The sequence below is a fragment of the Lontra canadensis genome, unplaced genomic scaffold, assembly GCF_010015895.1.
Source record: "Lontra canadensis isolate GAN:19392208 unplaced genomic scaffold, GSC_riverotter_1.0 scaffold38, whole genome shotgun sequence".
Classification (NCBI taxonomy): Eukaryota; Metazoa; Chordata; class Mammalia; order Carnivora; family Mustelidae; genus Lontra; species Lontra canadensis.
In genome coordinates this window covers 8964913-8991160 of record NW_022631032.1, presented here as the reverse complement: position 1 = coordinate 8991160, position 26248 = coordinate 8964913, and the positions used below count along the sequence as shown (strand labels likewise).

The 26248-nt window shown below is 38.8% G+C and overlaps 1 protein-coding gene and 1 pseudogene across 2 annotated transcripts in view; both read right to left on the bottom strand.

The window, feature by feature from the left end:
* The window catches only part of NMNAT3 (nicotinamide nucleotide adenylyltransferase 3), a 117942-nt gene that overhangs the window by 38833 nt on the left and 52861 nt on the right, over positions 1-26248 (bottom strand). The window lies entirely within an intron of this gene.
* Positions 18885-20027, bottom strand: LOC116874695 (annotated as a pseudogene).

The window sequence follows — 26248 nt, the reverse complement described above, 5'->3', positions numbered from 1 at the left end:
TCCTGCAGATGGTGGCCTGAACGCTCTGTCAGCAGTCCCGGCACTAGACGGTGGTCTGAGCTGCCCAAGTGCAGGGAGCTCGGGGCATTCTAGCAGTCACTGTACCAGAGGCTCTCTGGGGGAATCCCTGTGCCAAGTTTCCCTCCGAGGCGGAGACTTCAGCTATTAGACATCCACTGACCACCTGGTAGACTCTGAATGAGTCCCTTCATCTTAAAGTCCACTTTCCCTACCTGGCATTTCAGACTCCAAGGTCAAGCCCCGACCACTTCCCCACTTCCAGCCGGACCACCCAGACTTTCTGCTCTCACCGAATCTGGGTTTGAGACCTGTCATTCCTGAGGCCTTGCACAAGCCTGCCGCTGCATCTCTGCAGCACGGGGAGGAGAGAACACTAGCCTTGGGGCTGAGGTCTGGGTTCAGGCTCCAGCTCCCTATGTAGGAGCTGTGGCACTGACAACCTCTCCAAGCCTCAGTTTCCCTGTCTTGCTAGGGAGGGATAACACGACCCCCTGCATTCCAGTCCTTGTACTCCCACAGCCTCCTTTCATCATGACACCCAAAACTTCCTGTTACTCTGGTGCTTAAAGCACCTCTTCTCATCCCAGCTTCCCTGGCTTGTCCAATCAGATTCACATGTTCTCAGGAGTAGGACTCGAAGTACCTCCATCTTTAGAAAATCCTTCTGTACTTGGAGGTTTGCACGTTATAAAGCTCCTCTACCTAGTGGTCATTTTCCCAAGCTTCTTTACTTTGCTGCCGACTCAGCTGGCCCCTCTACTCTGCGCTCCATAACGGCACATTCCCCAGCCTCTCCTCCCCTGTACCTCAACCCACCTCACGTAGCTTCTGTCTACCACTGTGTAAAACCATGGTCCTATCAGCACATTGAGATCCTCTCCATCTACAGTCTGGCCGCAACTGGGATGCTGTTTCCAAGTTCTAACATACTGGCTCTCTGTCCCTCATTAGCAAACTGTTCTCCATGCCCTGAAGCCACGTTTGGGTTCCTTTGTGCACTGGACCCTGTTATCCCCAAGACTGCTAGTCACCAATCCATCCCTTCAGCTCTCGGCAGCCGCATGTTCCACCCTCCCTGATGAAACTGTGCACCCCCCTTGCTAGGCTCTCCAGTCACTCTTGACCCTGCCCTGCCCACCTCCCCTCTTCTTTGCACCTCACTTTCGATCACCTGGGATCTCAGGTCAGCCCTTTCAAGGATGCTCATGGCAATACCCAGAGCCCCATGCCCCTGCATACCGCCACTACACCCAGCTAACAAATTCCTTCCCTGGTTGAACCCAGCTACCCTCTTTTTCTGTGGTTGTCTGAGAGTGACCAAAACCGCTGGGAGAAGCCATCCCTGAGGCCTCTCGCAGTGCTGAGTCCAATGGACTAGCCACACGCCCTGCACGAAGGTGAGGTTCTCGCCCAGGTGGTCTCCTATCGCACAGCCGCCATCTTTCCTCCTCAAGCCTCTGAACTCCCAGCAGCTGTCACTTTCAGCTGGGGGCCATACCACCTATCTTGGAAGGTAAGAGAAGCCACACAGGGGAGTGTCCCCATCTCTACCTTTGTCCTGCCTGTTTGACCTCCAGTTAACAACAGCCACAGCCTAGGGCCAGTCCAACTACTTGGGCTTGGGTTTCTAGTCCCTTCTTATCCCACAGGACCACCACCAGAGGGGCCGAAAATCAGTCAACTGCAGCCTGAATCTGCCCATGGCAGGCATATCTTGCTTGGTCCACAGAGGGTAATTATTTTTATATTCGATGAGCCAGTATTTAATATTTTAGAGGTCTGTTTAAAAAAACTTTTAATTTTGATATAATTTCAGGCTTAAGGAGAAATAGCAAGAATATTACAAAGAATTTTCATATACACTTCACCCAGATTTCCCAATGGTAATATTTACCACATGTGCTTTATCCTTCTCTCTCTCTCGCCATATACACACACACATTTTTTTTTCTGAACCAGATGAGTGAACTGTAGATGTGATGTCCCTGTGTTCCTAAATATTTTAGTATGTTTTCTTTTAACAAAACACTCTTTTACATTTATATGTAAATATATACACATATATTTATACATATATATTAAACAATATATATTCTTTTACATTTATACATTTAAATGCTACAATAATACGAATCATGAAGTTAATATTGATGCAGTAGTGTTCTCTAACTTACAGACCCAATTCCTATTTCACCAAACTTCCACTGATGTCTTTTATAGTAATAATCAACCCATGATCAGTAGACTGCATTCAGTTGTCATCTCTTTCGCTCTTCTTGCATCTAGAATAGCCCTTCGGCCTGCTTTTTACGACACTGACATTTTATACAGGCTAATTATTTGGCAGCCTATCTCTTGCCCTGGCTTTGTGTGTGTGACGTGCATGCCGGGCATGCACTCCTGGTGGGCACAACGCAGTGGCGACGGGGCGCCCTTCCCAGCACATCATGTCAGGAAACACCTGTGTCTTTATGTTCCCTCCCATCGAGGTCAGCGTGGATCAGTTGGTTAAGGCAGTGTCTGCTGCGTTCCTCTGCGATAAAGTTAGGATTTCCTCTTTTCTGATTAGTAAGTCTATGTCAGGAGTTACTTTGTGAGTATGTAAATATCTTACGTCAACCCACTAGTTTTAGAACCCGTGAACGATTCTTGCTTCAATCCATTATCGTGTGGTTGCCAAATGGCGATTTTCTAGCTCTATCATTCCTTCTACATTTATTAGTCAGCATTCCGCTGTAAGAAAGAGCTATCTTGTCTCTTCCTTTATCTGTCTGTTCGTTTAACTAACTTAGTTGATCAGTTTAGATGAATGGGTTGGTACTTTACTCAATGAGTGATAATCCTTTACTTATTTATTTTTATGCTCAAATTGTCCTAGATTTTATCAGTGGTAACCCAGTCAAGCTGGTTCCTATATGCTTCTGCTATGTTCCCATCATGTGAGCAATTTTTTTTTTTTTTTGGCTCCTTAAGTTACTCAAGTTCAGCTTATACTTTCCCTACCCCCTCCCCAGAATCAACCATTTTTCCCAAAGAGCCCTTTGGTGGATAGGACCGTATTTAGAAACCAAGATTAGAATGGTAGGTTGTACTATTGCTCTTGGGATATTATTTCTAGACCTTCTCAGCAGACAGGGATAAAATAAAATGTATGTGTGTCTGCATACACACTGACAGAAATGTCTGTCTGTTCAACTATCTTTTCTCTCCATGAACTCCTCACACTGATACCTTCAATTCCCATGTCCCATCCCTAGATACTTCTACGTTCCCTCTGTCTATATTTGTAACTCCTTAGTCTTGCAACAGTGAGAAGCCTGACTTTGATTATCCACTAGATTTTATTTATCACTTAGTCCTAGTATACAAAGAAAGTGGTTTCAGAATTGACAGCCCAAGAATCTGGAAAAAGAACCCTATTTATTAGAGTTGAATATTCACTTACACTTGAATTCTTAGTTTCCCCTATTTTGTAATCACAAACAATGCAGCAATCAATAATCTTTTACATATGAACATTCCTATTTGCAGCTTCCCCTATGAATTCAGAAGGTATGGCTATTCCCCTTTTCGCACAGGGCACATGTGCTCCCCCAGGGCTGCTAGTCTGCTTGCTTTTCCTCCTTGCTCTTGCACATTTAAACCCCACCTCACCTGGAGCAGGCCATTCCTAAGACCGTGTCCACTAACATCTCCAGTTCTCTTCTCTCATCCTCTCCAATCCAGCTGTCAATCAATGCTACTATTGCAGTAAAAGCATTCTCACAGAAAAGTCACTCTAAACCCCACAGATGTGATTTTGCACTTTCCAACCAATAAGACTTCTTAGTAGCATGAAGTGTGGTGACCCTTCTTCATTCCTGTCTTCTGGGACAGAGACCGCTCTGGTTCCCTCCTCCTTCTCAGCCTCAGACTCCCTTGCAAGCCATCACCCTCCTTGGTGGGGTTGCAAAATGCTGCAGCCCCACAGGGCTTCTCTCCCTTTGTAACTCTCCCCCGCTCCTGGAACTCAGTTACCCCTACGGACATCTGCCTGTTTTATCTACAAGGGAATGGCCAATGTCCATCTCCAGGCCTGTCTTCTCTAATCACCTCCTTCCCACAGATGTTTAGCTGTCTTTCCTCCCAGCACGTTTGAAGCTGAACTTGTCCCTTGCCCACGTCTGGCCCACATCCAGGACTCTCTCCTCCTCAGGGAGCGGCGCACTTTCCCCATCAGATCCAACCCATTATCAGGTCAGTTTTACCTTCTAGCTACCTTCCACATCTGTCACCTGCTCTTCATGACCTTCCATGTCACCCTCTTATCAAAAGTATTGTTTCAGGTGCCACTTAACTGTCTTCCCTCCATCCCCTCCTTGGTGCGTGTATTGGGGGAAGGTAAGGGAGGGAAGGGAAATGCAGATCGTCTCACAGCCCTTAGGATGAAAAACACATTCCTTAACAATGACCAGCAAGGCCCTCTTGGTTTCCCCCTTCTCTTTCTCTCCCTTGTCTCGCCTCCCACAACACTCCCCTTTGCTTCCTGCTTTGCAGTCATCACAACCTTTTCAGTCCTTGTTAACTATGTTCTCTTCCGCCTCAGGGCCTTTGCACGTACAACTTTCCCATGCCGAGAATGCCCCACATCCTCTGATCCCTGGCCAGCCTCACTCTTGACTTTGAAAAATGCCTCATTATTCTTCTCTAGCTCAGCTCTTCCATTCCCAGAAACAATTTCCCTGGATTCTATGTTGAATTGCCTCACTGTTCACACTGAGAGCATCAGAGCTTCTCCTCACTCCTCTGAGTAATTTCATGTGTGTGGGATTTGATTAATGCCTGCCTCCCTGTTAGGGACTGAATGATTGTAACTCCTCCCTCTCTCCAATTCCTGTGTTGAGACCAGAAATCCTGCCCCAACGGTATTAGGAGGCAGAGCCTTTGGGTGGTGACTGGGGTTAGATAAGGTCATGGGGTGGGGGGAGCTCTCATGAACGAGAAGAGTGTTCTTCTAATAGTCACAGGAGAGCCTGCTTCCTCTCTCTGCTGTCTACCCTGTACCCGTATGATGAGAGGTCAGCAGTTTGCAATCTGGAAGAGGCTCTTACCAGAACCTAACCCTGCTGGCACCCTGATCTCACACTTCTAACTTTTAGAATAATAGAAATTAATGTACCTGCTTTGCTTCCAAACCACCCCAGCCAACATCTACAGTGATTTTGCTCACAGCTGTCTGATGACCAAGGCATCCCCCCCTCCCACCCAGGAGCATAGGAACCAGTCTGCTCCCATGTGGTCCCTGCATCCAGCACAGTTCCCAGCACAGGGACGGGCTCAAGAAGAAACGTGTGGAATGAATGAGGCGGGATGGTGTGGTGGTTACAGGCCCAGACTGGAGGGCAGACTGGCTCTATCCCTTACTGGCTGTGTGACCTTGGGTAAGTGACTCAATCTCCCTGAGCCTCAGCTGCCTCATCTGTAAAACAGGGAGAGTAACAGTACCTGCCCGGTAAGGTTGTAATGAAGGTTAAAAGAGTTCATGTAATGCACTTACCACCTGGCAAGTAGTAAGGAAGACACACGTTTGTTAAATACGTAAAACAGGTGAACAGTTGCTAAATGAGTATTAATTAAACTGGAAGAAACCTTGATCTGAAAAAAAAAGATATATAAGTGACTGTTGTTGAAATATAGGCCAATGGCCAAATCATACTGCCTAGAAATAAACACTCTAAGTAACAGAAAACAGGATTTAAATTAAATTCAACCTCCATTAGTAAGTTTGTAACTATGTGTTGGGAAAACAACAATGTACAACTGGGAATATATTCAACAACTCAAAAGAAATGCAGGCTCGAATTCTTAATATATTCAATGAATGCTGTAGGTATGTCTGATGTTGTTCACTAGTCATATGCTGGCCTGAATCATTTGTTAAAAATCAGCACACTAAGAATAAAAATCCCAAATTAACTTTTAAAAACCACCCACAACCACTACACAAACTTATCCATCAAGGCTTTGAGAACTTTCTCTGTGAGAGCCCCAGACAGCATTCAGTGCAAAGTAAGAAAGGCCTATCATCGGAGGACCACACTATAAAATACGGACATCCACCAACGGCCTCACGTATTCACAGCAGCCCTTATCTTATTCCCATTCTTTCAAGTGAAGGAGTGTTGAAAAAAAAAAAAAAAATAGCTGCTTCAACATTTTCTCCTCTGAGCTCCTATGACTGTCGTATTAACAATGAAAACCTACAGAGCTAAGTTTCATCTCATGTATAATTTTTTCACTGTGTGGGGGGGTGTTATCACAGAACCAGAGATCATTAAAATTTTGATATACTGGCCTCTGTCAGCTTGTAGGGTCTTGTTTTGGGAGAAACGGGAAGAAGGAACAAAAGGAAGGACAGTTGCAGCCTGGAGAAGGGATGCTTGTGAAAGGGGAAAGACCTCCTGCGGCAAATTAGGGAGACACCGTTCATTTCTCTGTAAAGGTACTCAACAAATGCTTTAGCTGGTTTAATTCAATTTATATGCACGCAGGATCAAATTATAATTGTGAGATGTCTTAGGAAAAATACACTAACAGAAGGAAGATTCAGTTTTCTTCCTGAAAAAACAAAATCAGCAGTGGGGCCAGATTTTCATCCAGCTTTAATTGTGAGCTGATCCTGGTTGGCAGAAAAGGTACTGCTTAAATATTTGTTCCTGGAGAGATGAAGGGGGGTTGGGTTATGACTTGGTACACAGATCTGTGGGCCTTTGGGGGCTGCTGCCGGTGACTGGGGTATGGGGAGGAGGAGATGATGCCTGACCAAATGGAGAAAGGAAATTCACACCACATAGCTCTCATGGTGGCAGTAAAATTCCCTTCTCCATGACTTGGTCCTCCCGACTCTTTCAGCCTCATCTCTCTCCCATATGCTGGAATGTCATGCTCTTCCACCTCTGTTTACCCATGCTGCTTTCTCTATCCATCGTGCCCCCTAAACCGTGCCTGGCTAAGCCTCTCACATTCCTCAAGCCTTGGGTGTCACCTCCCCAAGAAGCTTCCCTCACCTGTCAGGTGGGAAATGTCCCTCCTTTGTACCCAGTACTACAGTCGCCTGCAACCATGCATCTCTCACTGTCCAAGTGAGGGAGATAGTCAAATCCCACAGAGGTAGAATTCCTCAGGTGACCTAGGGTACTCATGCCTTCCTGTTGGGCAGGGGATACAATTTAATCAACTGTATTCCCAGCAACAGTGCCTGGCCGGGGGAAGATGCAGTAAATACCTGTGGGATGTTGAAAGGTGTCAACCCAATATCTAACATTCAAAGACACAAGCAGGGGAATCCGTTCTGGACTTCCAAAAATGACCAAATACTTTGCATAGAAGAATGATTGAGAATAAAGGCAAGAAAGTGCATGAGGTCATTCATGACCAAGGGCCTTCCAACTACTAATACCCCAAATGATGGGAATCATACGTACTATAAATATATGATGTATCATGATTGATTATCCATGCATTCTGTGGTTACCATGATCTTTGAAGATCAGGAACAATCTGACACCTTGCAGGGCCATCCCAGAGCCTTCCCATGCAGCAAAAAGAGCATCTGCAACTACATTATGGGATGCATATGTCCCCCAAACAGTTCAGGTGTGGTTAGCCGTCTGTGAGGTGCACACTCTACAATGCAGACCATATACTCTATCCTAACAAAGCTCACAGCAAAGACAATGTCATGAGGCCTGGGCATTTCTGATGAGTCAGGGTTGGCAGGACAAAGCACTTAGTGGCTAAGAGTCAAGCAGATGTTTATATCAAGTCCAGGGTATATATCCTGAAAAGAACATTATTCCACACACTGTATTAAGATTTATAGGGAAATAAATTTCTTCTTTCTCCCAAATAGAAATGTTCTTTGTTCCCCCCACATAGTTGCTTTAGGATAAATTTTGTGAAGTGGAATTGCTAGACCAGGAGTATATACTTTCTAAGAGATAAGGACGCTTTTTATTTTAACACAACAGCCATTACTGTTGAATTAGTAATTTCTTTAATACATGTACTATTCAGTCAGTTGGTCTTCAGATTTTCCCAACTCTCGCATGAATATCATTTTATAGTTGATTTGAATGAGGATTCAAATAGGGTCCATCCATGCTATTGTTTTATGTGTGTCTTAAATCTCTTTAATTATAGTTTTCAATTTTTCTTTCTTTTTCACTGTTTATTTGTTAAAGAAATTGGTTATGTCCTACAGAATTTATCACATTTTATATATAACTGAAGCAACCTTGTGGAATTTTTTCTTTGTTTGGTAACTGAGGTATAATCAACTTACAATAAAACCAAACATATTTCAATGGTATAATTTAGTAAGGTTTGACATGTATACACCCATGAAACCAACACCACAATCAAGATAACGAACATAACATCAGTCACCCAATGTTTTCTTGTGTCGTTTTATAATCCTTCCTTCCCACCCCATGGCAGTCCCCTAACCCCAAATACTAATCCATTTGCTGTTACCATAGATCAGCTTGTAATTTCTAGAATTTTATAAACAGAATACATAATGTATGTACTCTTTTTAGGCTTGGCTTCTTTCACTCAGCATAATTATTGTGAGATTCATCTGTGGTTTAGGTTCATTCTTTTTTTTTGCTGAGTACTATTCCACTGTGTGGATAAACCACCATCTCTTTATTCACACATTGACGGAAGCCTGGATTGTCTGTAGTTTGGGGCTATCATAATTAAAGCTGCTCTGAACATTTGTGCATGAGTGTATGCTTTAATTTCTTTTGGGTAAATATCTAGGAATGGAATAACTGAATCATATGGTAGGTAAACATTTAACTTGTAAGAAACTGTCAAGCTGTTTTTCACAAGCTGTTGTATAGTCATGTTCCTACCAGTAGTTCTGAGACTTCCAATTGCTCCATGTATTTGACCATAGTTCTAGGTTGGTCTTTTCAAGTTCAGCCATTCTAATATGGGTGCCGTGGTTAGCTCACTGTGGTCTTAATCTGCACTTCTTTTATTTAACTGAGCATCTCTCCATGTGCTTATTTGCCATTGCAATATCTTCTTTGGTGAAGAGTCTGTTTGAATATTTTGCCCCCTTTTTTTAAATTGTGTTTTTTAAATTACTGAATTAAGAGTTCTTTATATATTGTGGGCACAATCCTTTTATCAGGTCCAGGCTTTGCAAATCTTTTCTCCCAGTCCATGGCTTACCTTTTCATTCCTGTAGTGTTTTTTAAGAACAGAAGCTTTTAGTTTTAATGAAGTCTAATTTGTCCATTTTCTTTTCTATTTTGGATTATGCTTTTTGTGGTGTTTTATCTGAGAATTCTTAACCTAAGATCACAAGACTTTCTCCTATTTTTTCTTCTAGAAATTTTATAATTTTAGGCCTTATATTAAAGTTTGATACATTTTAAGTTAGTTTTTGAGGTGTGAGCTATGGATTGAAGTGGCCCCCTCCTTTTTTTGATTATGGATAACCAATTATTTCAGCACCATTTTTTGAAAAGGCTATCCTTTCTCTTCTGCATTGCTTTTAATTTCTCCTTTTTCTTTTTCGTGCCTTACTGCTTTGGCTACAACCTCCAGCACAATGTTGAATAGAATATCCATTCCTAATATGCTGCTTTGTATTTTCTTTTCTTTTAATGTCAGGGATGGATGTTGGCTTTTGACAATCCTCTTTACTGAGATAATAATAGATTTTTTTCCTTTTTAGTTAATGTGATGAATTATATTAACTGATTTTTGGGTGTTAAACTAAGTGCACATCTCTGGGACAACCAAGAGATGGGGTTGGTACTGATATATTATCCTGTATATGTGTTGTTAGATTTTTTGGAAATATTTTGTTTAGGATTTTGATCTATGTTCATGAGGGATACTAGCACACAGTTTCCTTTTCATATAATGTCTTTGCTTGGTTTTGATATCGGGGTAGTGCTAGCCTCACAGATGGGAGTTGTGAAACAGTCTCTCCTCTGATTTTCTGGAAGACACTATATACAAATGTTATTATTTTGTCCTTAAATGTTTGGTATAATTCACCAATGAATTTATTAATTTATGTAGGTATGGTGGGGGCAGTTTTTTAAAAAATTGTGGTAAAATATACATAACAAAATTTGTCATCTCAACTATTTTTAACAGTTCAGTGGTATTAAATACATTCATTATGTTGTGCAGCCATCAGCACCATCCAACTCCGTGGCTCTTTTCATCTTGTAAAACTGAAACTCCATATCCATTAAATAGTACTTCCTCATTGTCCTGTCCTCCAGCCCCTGGCAACCACCTTCTACTTTCTAACTCTATGAATCTGACTACTCTTAATTATCTCATATAAATGTAATGACACAGTATTTGTTTTTTTCTGACTGGCTTATTTCACTTAGCATGTAATGTCCTTAGGATTCATCCATGTTATAGCAAATTACAGAATTCCCTTTCTTTTGAGGGCCAGATAATAGTCCACTGTATGTCTATACCACATTTTGCTTATCTAGTCATCCATCAAGGGACACTTGGGTTGCTTCCACAGTTCAGCTATTGTGAATAATCCTGTTATGAACAACGGTTGTACAAACGTCTCTTTGAGACCCTACTTTCAATTATTTTGGGCAAATAGCCCAAAATGGAATTGTTGGATCATATGAAATTCTAGTTTAACTCTGTGAGGAAATGTCATACTGTTTTCCACAATGGATGTACCACTTTGCATTGTCATCAACAGTGCAAAAGGGTTCCAATTTCTTCACATTTGTTGTTGTTGTTTTTTTGTTTATTTGTTTTGGTTTGTTTGTTTTCTTGGTTTGGCTTCTTATTAGGTACATAATTTGCAAATATTTTCTCCCATTTGACGGGTTGCCTTTTTACTCTGTCAATAATGTCTTTAGATGCACACAATTTTAAAATTTTCAAAAAGTCCAACTGGTCTATTTTTTCTTTGATTATCTGTGCCTTTGTTGTCATATCCAAGAAATCAATACCAAATCCTTGCTGTGCAGCTTTTATCTTGTTTTCTTCTAAGAATTTTTTTAAATCATTTTTTTAATTAATTTTCAGCATAACAGTATTCATTGTTTTTGAACCACACCCAGTGCTCTATGCAATCCGTGCCCTAATACCCACCACCTGGTTCCCCCAACCTCCCACCCCCCACCTCTTCAAACCCTTCAGATTGTTTTTCAGAGTCCATAGTCTCTCATTGTTCACCTCCCCTTCCAATTTCCCCCAACTCCCTTCTCCTAACTCCCCATGTCCTCCATGCTATTCGTTATGCTCCACAAATAAGTGAAACCATATGATAATTGACTCTCTCTGCTTGACTTATTTCACTCAGTATAATCTCTTCCAGTCCCGGCCATGTTGCTACAAAAGTTGGGTATTCATCCTTTCTGATGGAGGCATAATACTCCATAGTGTATATGGACCACATCTTCCTTATCCATTCGTCCGTTGAAGGGCATCTTGGTTCTTTCCACAGTTTGGCAACCGTGGCCATTGCTGCTCTGAACATTGGGGTACAGATAGCCCTTCTTTTCACTACATCTGTATCTTTGGGGTAAATACCCAGTAGTGCAATTGCAGGGTCATAGGGAAGTTCTATTTTTAATTTCTTGAGGAATCTCCACACTCTTCTCCAAAGAGGCTGCACCAACTTGCATTCCCACCAACAGTGGAAGAGGGTTCCCCTTTCTCCACATCCTCTCTAACACACTTTGTTTCCTGTCTTGCTAATTTTGGCCATTCTAAATGGTGTAAGGTGATATCTCAATGTGGTTTTAATTTGAATCTCCCTGATGGCTAGTGATGATGAACATTTTTTCATGAGTCTGATAGCCATTTGTATGTCTTCACTGGAGAAGTGTCTGTTCATATCTTCTGCCCATTTTTTGATATGATTATCTGTTTTGTGTCTGTTGAGTTTGAGGAGTTCTTTATAGATCCTGGATATCAATCTTTTGTCTGTACTGTCATTTGCAAATATCTTCTCCCATTCTGTGGGTTGCCTATAGCACCAAGAACCATAAGATACCTGGGAATAAACCTAACCAAAGAGGTAAAGGAACTGTACTCGAGGAACTACAGAACACTCATGAAAGAAATTGAAGAAGACACAAAAAGATGGAAGACCATTCCATGCTCTTGGATTGGAAGAATAAACATTGTTAAAATGTCTATACTGCCTAGAGCAATCTATACTTTTAATGCCATTCCGATCAAAATTCCACTGGTATTTTTCAAAGAGCTGTAGCAAATAATCCAAAAATTTGTATGGAACCAGAAGAGACCCCGAATTGCTAAGGAAATGTTGAAAAACAAAAATAAAACTGGGGGCATCACGTTACCTGATTTCAAGCTTTACTACAAAGCTGTGATCACCAAGACAGCATGGTACTGGCATAAAAACAGACACATAGACCTGTGGAACAGAGTAGAGAGCCCAGATATGGACCCTCAACTCTATGGTCAGTTAATCTTCGACAAAACAGGAAAAAATATACAGTGGAAAAAAGACAGTCTCTTCAATAAGTGGTGCCGGGAAAACTGGGCAGCTATATGTAGAAGAATGAAACTCGACCATTCTCTTACACCATACACAAAGATAAACTCAAAATGGATAAAAGACCTCAATGTGAGACAGGAATCCATCAGAATCCTAGAGGAGAACACAGGCAGTAATCTCTTCGATATCAGCCACAGCAACTTCTTTCAAGATATGTCTCCAAAGGCAAAGGAAACAAAAGCCAAAATAAACTTTTGGGACTTCATCAAAATCAAAAGCTTCTGCACAGCAAAGGAAACAGTCAAGAAAACAAAGAGGAAACCCACGGAATGCGAGAAGATATTTGCAAATGACAGTACAGACAAAAGATTGATATCTTCTAAGAGTTTTATTCTTTCTCTTGTATTTAGGTCTTTGATCCATTTTGAGTTATTTTTGTATCTGCTGTTAGGCAAGGGTCCAACTTCATTCTTTTGCATGTGGATGTCTAGTTTTCCCAGTACCATTTGTTGAAATGACTGGCCTTTCACCATTGCATGATCTTGGCACTGTTGTAAAAAATCATCTGATCTATTTGCGAGGGTTTGTTTCTGGACTCCTTATTTTAAACATGTCTGTCTTCATACTGGGACCACACTGTTCTGATTATTGTAGCATTGTAGTTAAGTCTGAAATCAGCCTTCCAGTTTTTTTTTTTTTTTTTAAGATTTTATTTATTTATTTGACAGAGAGAGATCACAAGTAGACGGAGAGGCAGGCAGACAAAGAGAGAGAGAGGGAAGCAGGCTTCCTGCTGAACAGAGAGCCCGATGTGGGACTCGATCCCAGGACCCTGAGATCATGACCTGAGCCGAAGGCAGTGGCTTAACCCACTGAGCCACCCAGGTGCCCCTCCAGTTTTGTTCTTAAAGGCTATTTTGGTTATTTGGGGTCTCTTGAGATTTCGTAAGACTTTTAAGATGGGTTTTTCTATTTCTTCAAAACATGCCAGTAGATTGTGGTAGGAATTGCACTAAATTTGTAGATTTCTTTGCGTAGCATTGACTTTTTAACAGTAAGTTAAAAACATTAACCCAAGTTTTTTTTTTTTTTTAAGATTTTATTTATTGGACAGACAGAGATCACAAGTAGGCAGAGAGGCAGGCAGAGAGAGAGGAAGGGAAGCAGGCTCCCCGCTGAGCAGAGAGCCCGATTTGGGGCTCGATCCCAGGACCCTGAGATCATGACCTGAGCCAAAGGCAGAGGCTTTAACCCACTGAGCCACCCAGGTGCCCCTAACCCAAGTTATTTTTAACAATAACTTTTTCTCAATCCACGAGCATGGGATGTGTTTCCATTTATTCAAATTTCTTTCAGCAATTGTTTTGTAGTTTTCATTTGTTTTGTACAAGTCTTTCACCTCCTTAGTTAAGGTAATTCCAAAGTATCTTAATCTTTTTGATGCTATTATAAATGGAACTGCTTTTCTAATTTACTTTTCAGATTGTTCATTGTTACTGTAGAGATGTGACTAAATTTTGTGTGTTGAGTTTGCATCCTGCTATGTTGCTGAATTCATTAATAGTTTTGTGCATGTCTGTGTGTAATTTTTAGGGTTTTCTACATAGGAGATCATATCATTTGCAAACAGATAATTTTACTTTCTCTTTTCAATTTGGATGTGTTTTGTTTCTTTTTCTTGCCTAATTGGGCTGGCTATAACTTCTAGTACCTTGCTATAAGAGATATATGTAGAAAAATGTTGCTATGGCTAATGTCAGAGAAATTACTGCCTGTGCTCTTGCCTAGGATTTTTATGGTTTCAGGTAACACATTTAGGTCATTAATCCAATTTGAATTTATTTTTGTGTATGGTGTAAGAAAGTGGTCTCGTTTCATTCTTTTGCATGTAGCTGTCCAGTCTTCCCAACATTTGTTGGAAAGACTTTTTCCCATTGCATATTTTTGCCTTCTCCATCAAAGATTAACTGACCATATAATTGTGAGTCTATTTCTTGGCACACATCTATACTGTTCCATTGACCTTTTGTGTCTATTTTTGTGCCAGTACCATACTATTTGGATCACTACACGTTTGTAGTATGTCTTGAAATCTGAGATTTGAATACCTCCAGTGTTGCTCTTTTTCAAAATTGCCTTGGCTATTCAGGATCTTTTGTAGTTTCATACAAATTTTAGGACTGTTTGTTCTAATTCTGTGAAAAATGCTGTTGGTATTTTTTTTTTAAGATTTTATTTATTTATTTGACAGAGCGAGATCACAAGTAGGCAGAGAGGCAGGCAGAGAGAGAGAGGAAGAAGCAGGCTCCCTGCCAAGCAGAGAGCCCACTGTGGGACTTGATCCCAGGACCCTGAGATCATGACCTGAGCCGAAGGCAGAGGCTTAACCCACTGAGCCACCCAGGCGCCCCTGCTATTGGTATTTTGATAGGGATTGCATTAAATGTGTAGATTGCTTTGAGTAATATGGACATTTTAACAATATTTGTTTTCCCAACCCTGAGCATGGAGTATCTTTTGTGTCATCTTCAATTTCTTTTATCAATGTTTAAGTTTTCAGAGTACAGATCTTTCACCTCCTTGGTTAAGTTTATTCCTAGATATTTTATTATTTTTGGTGCAACTGTAAATAGGATTGTTTTCTTAATATCTCTTTCTACTGCTTCATTATTGGCACACAGAAATGCAACCGATTTCTATATATTGATCTTGTATCCTTCAAACTTACTGAATTCATTGATCAGTTCTAGTAGTTTTTTGGAGGAATCTTTAAGGTTTTGTATATATAGTATCATCTCATCTGTCAATAGTGAAAGTTCTACTTCTTCCTTACCAATTTGGATGCCTTTTATTTCTTTTTGTTGCCTTATGGCTGTGACTAGGACTTACAGTACTATGCTGAATAAAAGTGGTGACAGTGTACACTTATTCTTGATCCTAGGGGAAAAGCTCTCAGTTTTTCACCACTATGATGTTAACTGTGGGGTTTTCACATATGGCCTTTATCATGTTGAGGTATGTTCCCTCTAAATCTCCTTTGTTGAGGGCTTTTACCATGAATAGATAGTATGATATTTTTTCTACATTCAGTGAAATATGGTTTTTATCCTTTCTCTTGTTGATGTGATGTATCACACTGGTTAATTTGTGAATGCTGAACTAGTTTTGCATCCCAGGAATAAATCACACTTAAGCACAGTGAATGATTTTTAATGCATTATTGAATTTGGCTTGCCAATATCCTGTGGAGGATTTTTCCATTTATGCTTATCAGAAATATTGACCTGTAATTTCCTTTTCTGGTAGTATCTTTATCTGGTTTCGGGATAAGGGTAATGCCAGCCTCATAGAATGAATCTGGAAGCTTTCCTTCCTCTTCCATTTTTTGGAACAGTTTGAGAAGAATAGCTATTAACTCTTCTTTAAATGTTTGGTGGAATTCACCTGTGAAGCCATCTGGTCCTGGACTTTGTTGGAGTTTTTTGATTACTGATTCAATTTCTTTGCTAGTAATTGGTCTGTGCAAATTTTCTATTTCTTCCTGATTCAGTTTTGGGAGGTTATGTATCTAGAAATTTATCCATTTCTTCTATCCATTTGTTGGCATGTAATTTTTCATAATATTCTCTTACAAGAGACAAGCACCTTTGTTATTTCTGTGGTATTGTTATTGCTCCTCTTTCATTTCTAATTTTGTTTGAGTCCCCACCCCCCCCCTTTTTTTTGAGTCTGGCTAGAGGTTTATCTTGGTTTCCTTGATTTGTTCTATTGTATTAAGTTTCTGATTTACTTTATTCTAATCTATATTATTTCCTTTCTTCTACTGATTTTGGGCGCTTTTATTGTTCTTTTTCTAGATGCTGTAGGTATAAGGTTAAGTTGTCTGATATTTTTCTTGCTTCTTGTTTGATACATTTCTTACTTCTTGAGGTAGGCCTATATTGCTATAATCTTCTCTTTCAGACAGCTTTTGCTGCATTCCAAGATTTTGGACCACTGTGTTTTCATGTTTTCTTTTCTTTTTTTAAGGTTTTATTTATTTGAGAGAGACAGAGAGACAGTGCATGTGTGCACAAGCAGGGAGAGCGGCAGGCAGAGGGAGAAGCAGGCTCTCTGCTGAGCAGGGGTACTGATGTGGGGATCAATCCCAGGACCCTGGGATCATGACCCGAGCCAAAGGCACACGCTTAACCAACCGAGCCACCCACGTGCCCCTGTGTTTTCATTTTCATTTGTCTTCATGTATTTATTGATTTCCTCTTTGATTTCTTGTTGACCCATTGATTGTTTAGTAGCAGGTTATTCAACCCTTATGTATTTGTATTCTTTCCAGATTCTTCCTTATGGTTGATTTCTGGTTTCAGAGAATTCTATTCAGAAAAGATTCATGATATGCTTTCAATCTTCTTGAATTTGTTGAGACTTGTTTTGTGGCCTAGTATGTGATCTGCTCTAGAGAATGTTCCATGTGCACTTGAAAACAATGTGTATTCAGTCCACTGTTTTAGGATGGAATTTTCTAAATAGAACTGTTAGATCCATCTGGTCCAATGTGTCATTCACAGACGCTGTCTCATCGTTGATTTTCTTTTTGAATGATCTATCCATTGATGTAAGTGGAGTGTTAAAGTCCCCTACTATTATTGTGTTACTATCAGTTTCTTCCTTCAAGTTTGTTAATAGCTGCTTTATATATTTGGGTACATAAATATTTTCAATTGTTACATTTTGCTATTGGACTGTTGTCTTTATTATTATATAGAGTCCTTCTTTTTCTCTTGTAACTCTTTTTGTTTTAAAGTCTGTTTTGTCTGATATTGGTATATCACCCCTGCTATCTTTTGGTTATTATTTGCATGGAGTATTTTTTCCCAATCTTTCATTTTCAATCTGTTTCTCCCTATGGATCTAAAGTGTCTCTTGTACATAACATATAGTTGGATTGTGTGTGTGTTTTTTTTTTCCAACTGCCAATCCCTGTTTGACTGGAGAATTTAACCCATTTACAGTTAAGGTAATTCCTGACAAGGAGGAATTTCTATGGTAGTGTTACTTGTTTTCTATATACCTTATAGCTCCCCCTTCCCTTATTTCTTTCATTACTATCTTCTTTTGTGTTTAGTTGCTCTTTCTGTAGTGGAATGTTGAAATTCCTTCTCATTTCCTTTTGTGTATGTATATTCTATAGCTATTTTCTTTGTGGTTACCATGGGGATTACATTTAACACCCAAAGTTAAGACATTTTATTTTTTATTTATTTTTTTAAAGATTTTATTTATTTATTTGACACAGAGAGATAGATCACAAGTAGGCAGAGAGGCAGTCAGAGAGAGGGGGAAGCAGGCTCCCTGCTGAGCAGGGAGTCCTATGCGGGACTCGATCCCAGGATCCTGAGATCATGACCTGAGCTGAAGGCAGAGGCTTAACCCACTGAGCCACCCAGGCGCCCCCAAAGTTAAGACATTTTAATTTGAATTTACACCAGTGTACCTTCAATGGCATACAAAATCTCTCCTCCTTTAAACCTCTGTCCCCACCCATTTGTTGATGCCATAAAATAACATCTTCATAAACTGTGCGGTCAAAAACATAAACTTATAATTCTTTTTTTTTTTTTTTTTTAAGATTTTATGAGCAAGGGGAGGGGCGGAGGGAGAAGGAGACTCCCTGCTCAGCAGGGAACCCAATTGAAGGCCCAATCCCAGGACACCTGGATCATGACATGAGCCAAAGGCAGATGCTTAAGTGACTGAGCCACCCAAGCACTCCTTCTTATAATTCTTTTAAATCCATTAGTCTCTTAAATTATGTAGAAAATGAGACTTGGAATTACAAACCAGTTACAATAATACTAGCTTATATTAGACAATTTTTTTTCTTCAAACTTACAATCTCTTAAAATGTGTAGGAACCAAAAAGTACAACTACAAACCACTGTTACAATAATACTAGATTTTATAATTTCCCATGTATTTAGCTCTACTGAGATCTTCCTTTCTCCATACAGATTCAAGTTACTGTCTAGTTTCCTTTCATTTTACCTTACAAAACTCCCTGACCATTTCTTGCAAGGTAGGTCTAGTGGTAACAAACTCCCTCACCAGCTTTTGTTTATCTGGGTATGTCTTAATTTCTCCCTCACATTTTTTTTTGGACTATAATAAAAATTTAATGATTTATAAATCATTTGGGAAAGAGCAAACTGCTCTACAGTGTGCTGACAATGTTTATCACAATGTATCAAAAATGAAGAGTTTCACTTATTTGTTCGAGTTTGTTAGGACCATGTGCCTAGATTAAACTAAGTTAATATTTCTCTCTCTCTCTCTCTCTCTTTTTTTTACAATAACCTCTCATAAATGTCTTTTACAAATAGTAATGCACACATATGGGGTGTGTGATATAAAATTAAGAAGTTGGTTGTGTTTTCCACACAAATACTAGTTGTAAAGTATCAATGTTTCAAGTGAGAGTTCCTAGGGAACCAAATTTTTAAAAATCATGTTAAGTTTACTAAGCAGAGAAATTTTTCATTATTTTATTAATCACTCATCTCCACATTCACATTCTATGTAATTTCTCATGGTCAACAAAACTGATTTAAATGACTTAAGATCTCTCACCATTTAAAGTGGAAAAGCTCTACAATAATTTGAAACCATGGAGTTATCCTAATTTCACCACTGGCTGCCTTTACCAGAAGTTCTTTTATCTCTTCCTTTGACACATAACTAATAGCTCTTAATCTCACTGGGCTCTGGAATCAAAAATACATTCCTCCTCACAAACAAAATGAATTAATTTCATGTTCCCCCCAGATACAACATGATTGAGCCTTGCTGTGAATTTGTGTTAGATAATTAATTCTTCTGGAGGAACCTCTTTCATGGGAATTCCTAATTCAGCCTTTAAATATCTCTGTGCTGCTCTTCTTACACCAGTCGGCATCATTTTCTTCTAGCTTTCCTATGTTACTTAATGGAGGACTACAACAAGTATTGGCAAAACAACGTGGAAAGGTAATTTTAGCATCTGAGCATCTGATCTCTGTTGTAGCATGAACTCATTTTCAGTGTTGTATAAGAAAATCCTAAAAGCTCAGTGCAATAATCCTTTCATTCAGGTGACAATTCTTTTTGGTTTTGGCCCCAACTGTATTGTAATATTCATCAGCAAGGATACACATCTCTGCCAGGAGCTGAACCTGTTCCTTATAGAGGTTGTCAGTGTCTATCTCAGTTATCATTATGACACATCTGATCTGTCCCACAATACCTAGCCCTCCCCCCTGATTTTTGACAGGCAGTTTTGCGAGATACAGAATTCTTGGTTGATGGATTTTTTCTTTTAGTACTCTGAATATATCAGTCCACTGCCTTCTAGCCTCCACAGTTTCTGATGAGAAATCTCCTGAAAACCTTATTGAGGATCCCTTATACGTGATGATTCATTCATTGCTCTCAAGATTGTATCTCAGTATGCCTCTCTGATTTCTTCTTTCTTGGCATTCACTGAGCTTCTTGGATGTTTATATTTACATCTTTCATCAAATTTGAAAAGTTTTCAGCCATTATTTCTTCAATTTCTTCATTATTTCTTCTTGAATTTCTTCAACTCCTTTATTCCTCTTCTCCTTCTTGATTCCCACAATGCCTATGTTGATGTACTGGATGGTGTCCCATGGGTTTCTTATGCTCTGTTCAGTTTTCTTCAATCTTGTTTCTATCCTTTCCTCAGACTTGACAATTTCCCTTATCCAATCTTTAAGTTTGCTAATTCTTTGTTCTGACTGCTCAAATCTGCCTTTGAATCTTTCTAGTGAATTTTTAAATTTCAATTATTGTCATATTTAGTTCCAGTTAATCTTTTTGGTCCCTTTTAGGTTTTCTATCTCTTTGTCAGTATTTCCATTTTGTTCACACATGGTTTCTTGACTTTCTCTACATCTTCTTTCAGTTCTCTGAGCATCTTTAATCCCGCTGCTTTAAAGTCTTTGTCTAGTGTATCCACCCTCAGATCTCTGATGGACAATTTCTGTTGATTTATCTTTTTCCTTTGAGGAGGCCATACTTTCTTGTTTCTTTGTATGTCTTGTGACTGTTTTGTAGAAAACTGGACATTTGAATCTAATCGTGGCAACTCTGGAAATCAGATTCTCCTCTTTCTCCAGGGTTTTCTTTTGTTGTTGTTGTTATTGCTTATTGTGTTGTTTTTTAATTGTTTTAAGCTGTCTCTGTGATGAGGATCAGCCTGAGGTGTAAACTTAGTCTGAGTGTCATCTCTCAGTCTTTCCCTGGGTATGTATGGTCAATTTCTTTTTTTCTTTTTCTTTTTTTTTTTCTTTTCTTTTTTTTTTTCTTTTTTGCTGAACATGCAGTTGTCAATGTCTGGCTCCCAAAGAGGGGAAAATGAGGTGAAAGGAAGAAGGCACTGGCCCCTTAAATCCCCTGGAAATCTCTTCAACCAGAGGGGGAGAGGTTTGCAACAACTACTGGGGGCTGGGAGAAGTGCAACAAGAGATCAGAGCAGATTCCTGATATTTGGGGGACAGGATCCTTTTTGCCAACCTTGGCTCCCACAGGCTGTGTGCAGGCTGCTTCAGGAGTATATGCACAGCTGCCTGCTATGTGGAGGTTGGAGGATGGGTAACTGTAACTGTGCTGAGCACTGAAATGGATTGAAGTTACCTACAATTTACCTGTCCAAGTCCTCCCCTAAAAGTTCAAGCCTTCAATAGACTCCAGAGTTCCAAAATAGTTACATCAGATACATTCTGCTCATGCAATTGCTATTTAAGTGGGGAGACAAATTGTTGGTGTTTCCTAGTCTGCCATCCTCCTAGAATCCTCTATGGGATGGTTTTTAAACTACAAATGAAATTTCTTTAATTGAGCTATTCAGGTTACTTTTTCTTCTTCTTAGTACTGCAGATCAGCCCTCACTTCTGCCCTTAGAGTTTCTTTGTTGCCACTAATGGTCTTTTCCAACCTAGACATTGTGTGGATAATTGTTACCCTAAATTCCCTTTACAGCATACTGTTTATGTCCATATCCAATAGTTCTGTGGCAGATGGCACAGTCTCTGGATTTTTCCTCTATTGGATGTTCCTCCTCCTAGTCATATTGGTGAGAGGAGGTTGAGGGGATGTATAGCTGAAAATATCAACCATGATCTAAGCAAGGTGCACCTCTTTTATGCTCTTTTCTTAGGGAGGTTACTTCAAGTTGTGCTCTGGCAAATTCATAAGGTAAACCAAGAAGTCATAAGCAAACAGTGGATCCAACCTGAGACACTGGTGGGAAAATCTAGAGTGGAAGGTGTTAGGTCCAGGGGGTGCTCTTCTTGCTCCAATTTTGCACCAAAGCTCAGAGTCCAGATATAAAGACTCAAAGCCCCATGTTCGGGTGCCAAATAATGAAGTTTTAGAATATAAGTGAGGTTCAGTGGGGGTGGGGTCTGGAGCCAACGACCAAGAAGGAATTCTTGAGATGTCTTTGGTGCAAAATGGTGGTAGTTTATTAAAGCACGGGGACAGGACCCGTGGGCAGAAAGAGCTGCTGCACTGGGGTTGTGATAGGCGGCTGATTATCCTTCTTCTTCTTTAAAAAAAATCTAATTTTGAATGAGCTTTGATAGTGTGTCTTTCAAGGGATTTGTCTATTCTAATTAGGTTGTCAAATTTATAGATATAAAGTTACTTATAATATTCCCTTATCTTTTTCCTCTCAGTAGAATCTATAGTTATATCACCTCTCTCATTCCTGACGATGGTAGTTTGTGTCTTTCCTCTTTTCTCCTTCCCTTGATAATCTGTCTAGAGGTTCAATTTTATTATTATTTCAATTTTATTAATATTCTTAAAGAAACAGGTATGGGTTTATTAAATTTCCCTAATATGTTTGTTTTCTAGTATGTTAAGTTTCAGCAGACTGATGTCTGCTCTGATCTTGTTTACTTTTTTTCATGCTTGTTTTGTGTTTGCCCCCATCCCTAATTTCTTAAGACAGGAGCTGAAGTCACTGATGTGAGAGCTATTTATCCATCCATCTTTTCCCTTTCCTTTTTCCTTCTCTTTTTCCTTCCCTTTTGCTTTCTCTTCCCTTCTTTCCCTCATTCCCCTAATATGGTATTTAGTGCTATAAAATTCTCCTAAGTACTGCTTTAGTGACATCCCAAAATTTTTGATATATTATTTTCATCTCCATTTAGCTCAAAATATTCTCTGGTTTCCATTTGACTTTCTTTTATGACCCACGGGTTTTTAGACGTGTGTTACTTCATTTTCATATTAGGGGATCTTCCAGAGGTCTTTTTGTTAGTGATTTGTCATTTAATTCTAGGATGCACTTTGTAGGATTTCAATCCTTTTACCTTTATTGAGATTTCTTTTATGGTCCAGAATACGGTCTATTTCGGTAAATATTCTGTGTCCTTGAAAGGAACATGTGTTCTGCTGATGTTTGGTTGAGTGTTCTTTAAATGTCAACTAGGTCAAATTGGTTGATAGTGTCATTCAAGACTTCTACATTCTTAATTATTTTCTGTGTACTTATTCTATCAGTGAGAATTGAAATATCTGACTGTAATTGTAGGTTTATCTATTTTTTCTTGCAGTTCCATGTTATTAAGTAAAAAAAGGCTCAGGATTATTATTTCTTAAAGAATTGGCCTCTTTATCCCTTTTTCATCTGAAATCTATTTTCTCTGATATTACTATAGCCATTTCAGCTTTAACTAGTGTCAGCATGGAGTAGTTTTCCATTCTTTTACTTTGAACCTATTTGTGTCTTTATATTTTAATGTGATTCTTGTAGGCATCATATAGTTGTAGTTGGGTTTTGCTTATTTTATCCAATCTGATGGTGTCTGCCCTTTAGTAGGAGTTATTAGACTACAACTGACACTTCTGGGCACCAACCCCCCAAGCAACTGAAAATCCACATGTAATGTTTGACTTCTCCCCAACTTAACTAATAGCCTACTGCTGACCAGAAACCTTACTGATAACAAAAAGTTTATTAACACATATGTATTGTATGTATTATAACACATATGTTGTATGTATCATATACCATGTTCTTACAATAAAGCAAGCTAGAGAAAAGAAGATGTTATGGAGAAAATTGTAAGGAAGAGAAAATACATTTAAAGAATTGTACTGTAGTCATCAAAAAAAAAATCTGTGTATAAGTGGACCTGTACAGTTCAAATCTGTGCTGTTCAAAGGTCAACTGTACTTTTATTTTGTGATTACTGATATGGTTAGATTTAAGTCTGTCATTTTGTTATTTGCTTTCTATTTGCCCCATCTATTCTTCAGTCCTCTTTCCTTCTTTCCTTTCTTCTTCTAAATTGAGTATATTCTGATTCTATTTTATCTCCTTTGTAGGCTTATTAGCTATACCTTTTTTTTTAAGTGGTTGTATTAGGGTTTATTTTATATCTATCTACCTATCAATCTATGGCACAGTCTACCTTAAGATGATACTATACTACTTCACGTATAAGAATCTTACAATAGTCTTCCATTTTTCCCCTCCCCATGTTTATGACATTGTCATGTGTTTTATGTCTTATATACTTGTCATATATTTTACTTCTACATATGTTATAAACCCCACAATATATTCCTATTATTTTTGTTTGAACAGTCACTTATCTTTCAAAGAAGTTTAAGTAATAAGAGAAAAACTTACATAATTGCCCATGTGGTTACCAGTGCCTTGTATTCCTATTGCGTAGATCCATATTTCCATTTGGTATCATTTCTCTCTGTCTGAAGGATTTTAGCATTTCAGTAGTGAAAGTCTGATGGTGAAATCTTTCAGCTTTTATATAGTTGAAAAAAAATTTTTTTTGCCTTTGTTTCTACAAGATATATTTTTTGTTGGATATAGAATCCTAGGTTGATAATTTTTTTCTTTCAGTACTTTAAAGATGTTGTTCCACTAAATTCCCTTTTGCTGAATTCAGTAATGGGAAATCTGCTATCCTATTTATTTTTGTTCTGTGGTTGCTTCTAAGATTTATTGTTGGTTTGTGAGAAATTTTAGTATCATATACCTTGGTATTGTTTTCTTCACATTTCTTGCATCTGGAATTTGAGCTACTTGATAGAATCTGTTTTCATCAAATTTGGAAATTTTTCAGTTATTATTTCTTCAAATATTTTTTCCTGTTCTTCCTCTGTTTTTTTCCTTCTAGGATTACAAGTATATCAAGATTCTTTTAAGTTACCCAACATCTCATTTATATTCTTTCGTTTCAGAATTCCATTTTTCCCACTGTGTTTCATTTTAGATCAATTCTACTGTTCTATCTTTAAGTTCACCAACCTTTTCTTCCGCAATATCTAATCTGTTAATCCTTTCTGGTGTATTTTTCATCCCACGTCTTGTAGTTTTCATCTCTTAGTATTTGAGCTCTTTTTATATCTTCCAGGTCTCTACTTCTGAGCATATGGCACATAATTATAGTAACTGTTTTAATGCCGTTTGCTAATTCTAACATCTGTGGGAATTCTATTTCAGTTTCAATTGATTTTTCTCCTCATTATGGGTATGTGTACAGACTTTAATTTTTTTGCCACAGAACACCAACTTGCCCTCCAAAAATGTTTCATTTATCTTATCACTACCAATAGATGACAATGTCTATTTCCCTCTCGATCCTGCCACCACTAGATTTTGTCAGTCCTTTAATTTTGCCAATAGCACAGGCTAAAGCTATTTGCTGCTATAACAGATTTTTACTGAGCACTGACTACAACCTGGTGATGGCTGGTGTAATTTCTGTGATGTTCAAGCAGCCACAGTAGCTGCCATCATGGTACTTATAACTTTGTGGTGTTGACCATGTTTTTATTTGTATTTTCACTGATTATCAGTGACACTGAGCATCTTCTCCCAAGTTTATTGGTCACTTATATTTCTCTGGTATACTGCTACTAATGTTCACTGGATTGTTTGGATTTTTTATTCCTTTGTAAGAGTTATGTATTGACTAAGGATAGATACCCACTTTCACCTTTCTAAAGATTTATTATTTAGAAAGATTTAAGGAATTAAATAAATTAAATAAAATTTTTTTAAAAATTAAATAAATAAATAAGATTTATTCTTTGAGAAAGTGTGTGCACAAGTGAAGGGAGAAACAGAGGGAAAGAGAGTCTCCTCAAGGAGACTCCCCACTAGGTGTAGAGCCGTAGGTGGGGCTTGATCCTACAACCCATGAAAACATGACCTCAGCTTAAACCAAGAGTCAGATGCTTAACTGACTGAGCCACCCAGGCACCCCCACTTTCATCTTTTGATACAAAGACATTCCCTTTAAAATAAACTAATAGTTGTACATAATTTCTTTGAAGAAATTATTTGCATGTTACTGGAATACTTTTTTTCTACATTAAAAATAAATAGGAATTGATTCTGATTTAAAAACAATGCCCTTAAAGGCAAATATTTTTGAATACAAAAATACAAAATACATATATGAATACTTAAGGTATACATAAATATATAAATACTTCCATATGTATCTGACATCAACATATAAATGATTTACATTCTTTTTAGAAATAATTATGCAGATTCCAAATGCCATTTTACTCACTTAATAATGAAATGGAAAGTCAGAGATGGAACGTTTCTAGATTAAATATTCCCAGCTGATGAAATATTTCTGGCAAAGCCATGCCATCTGT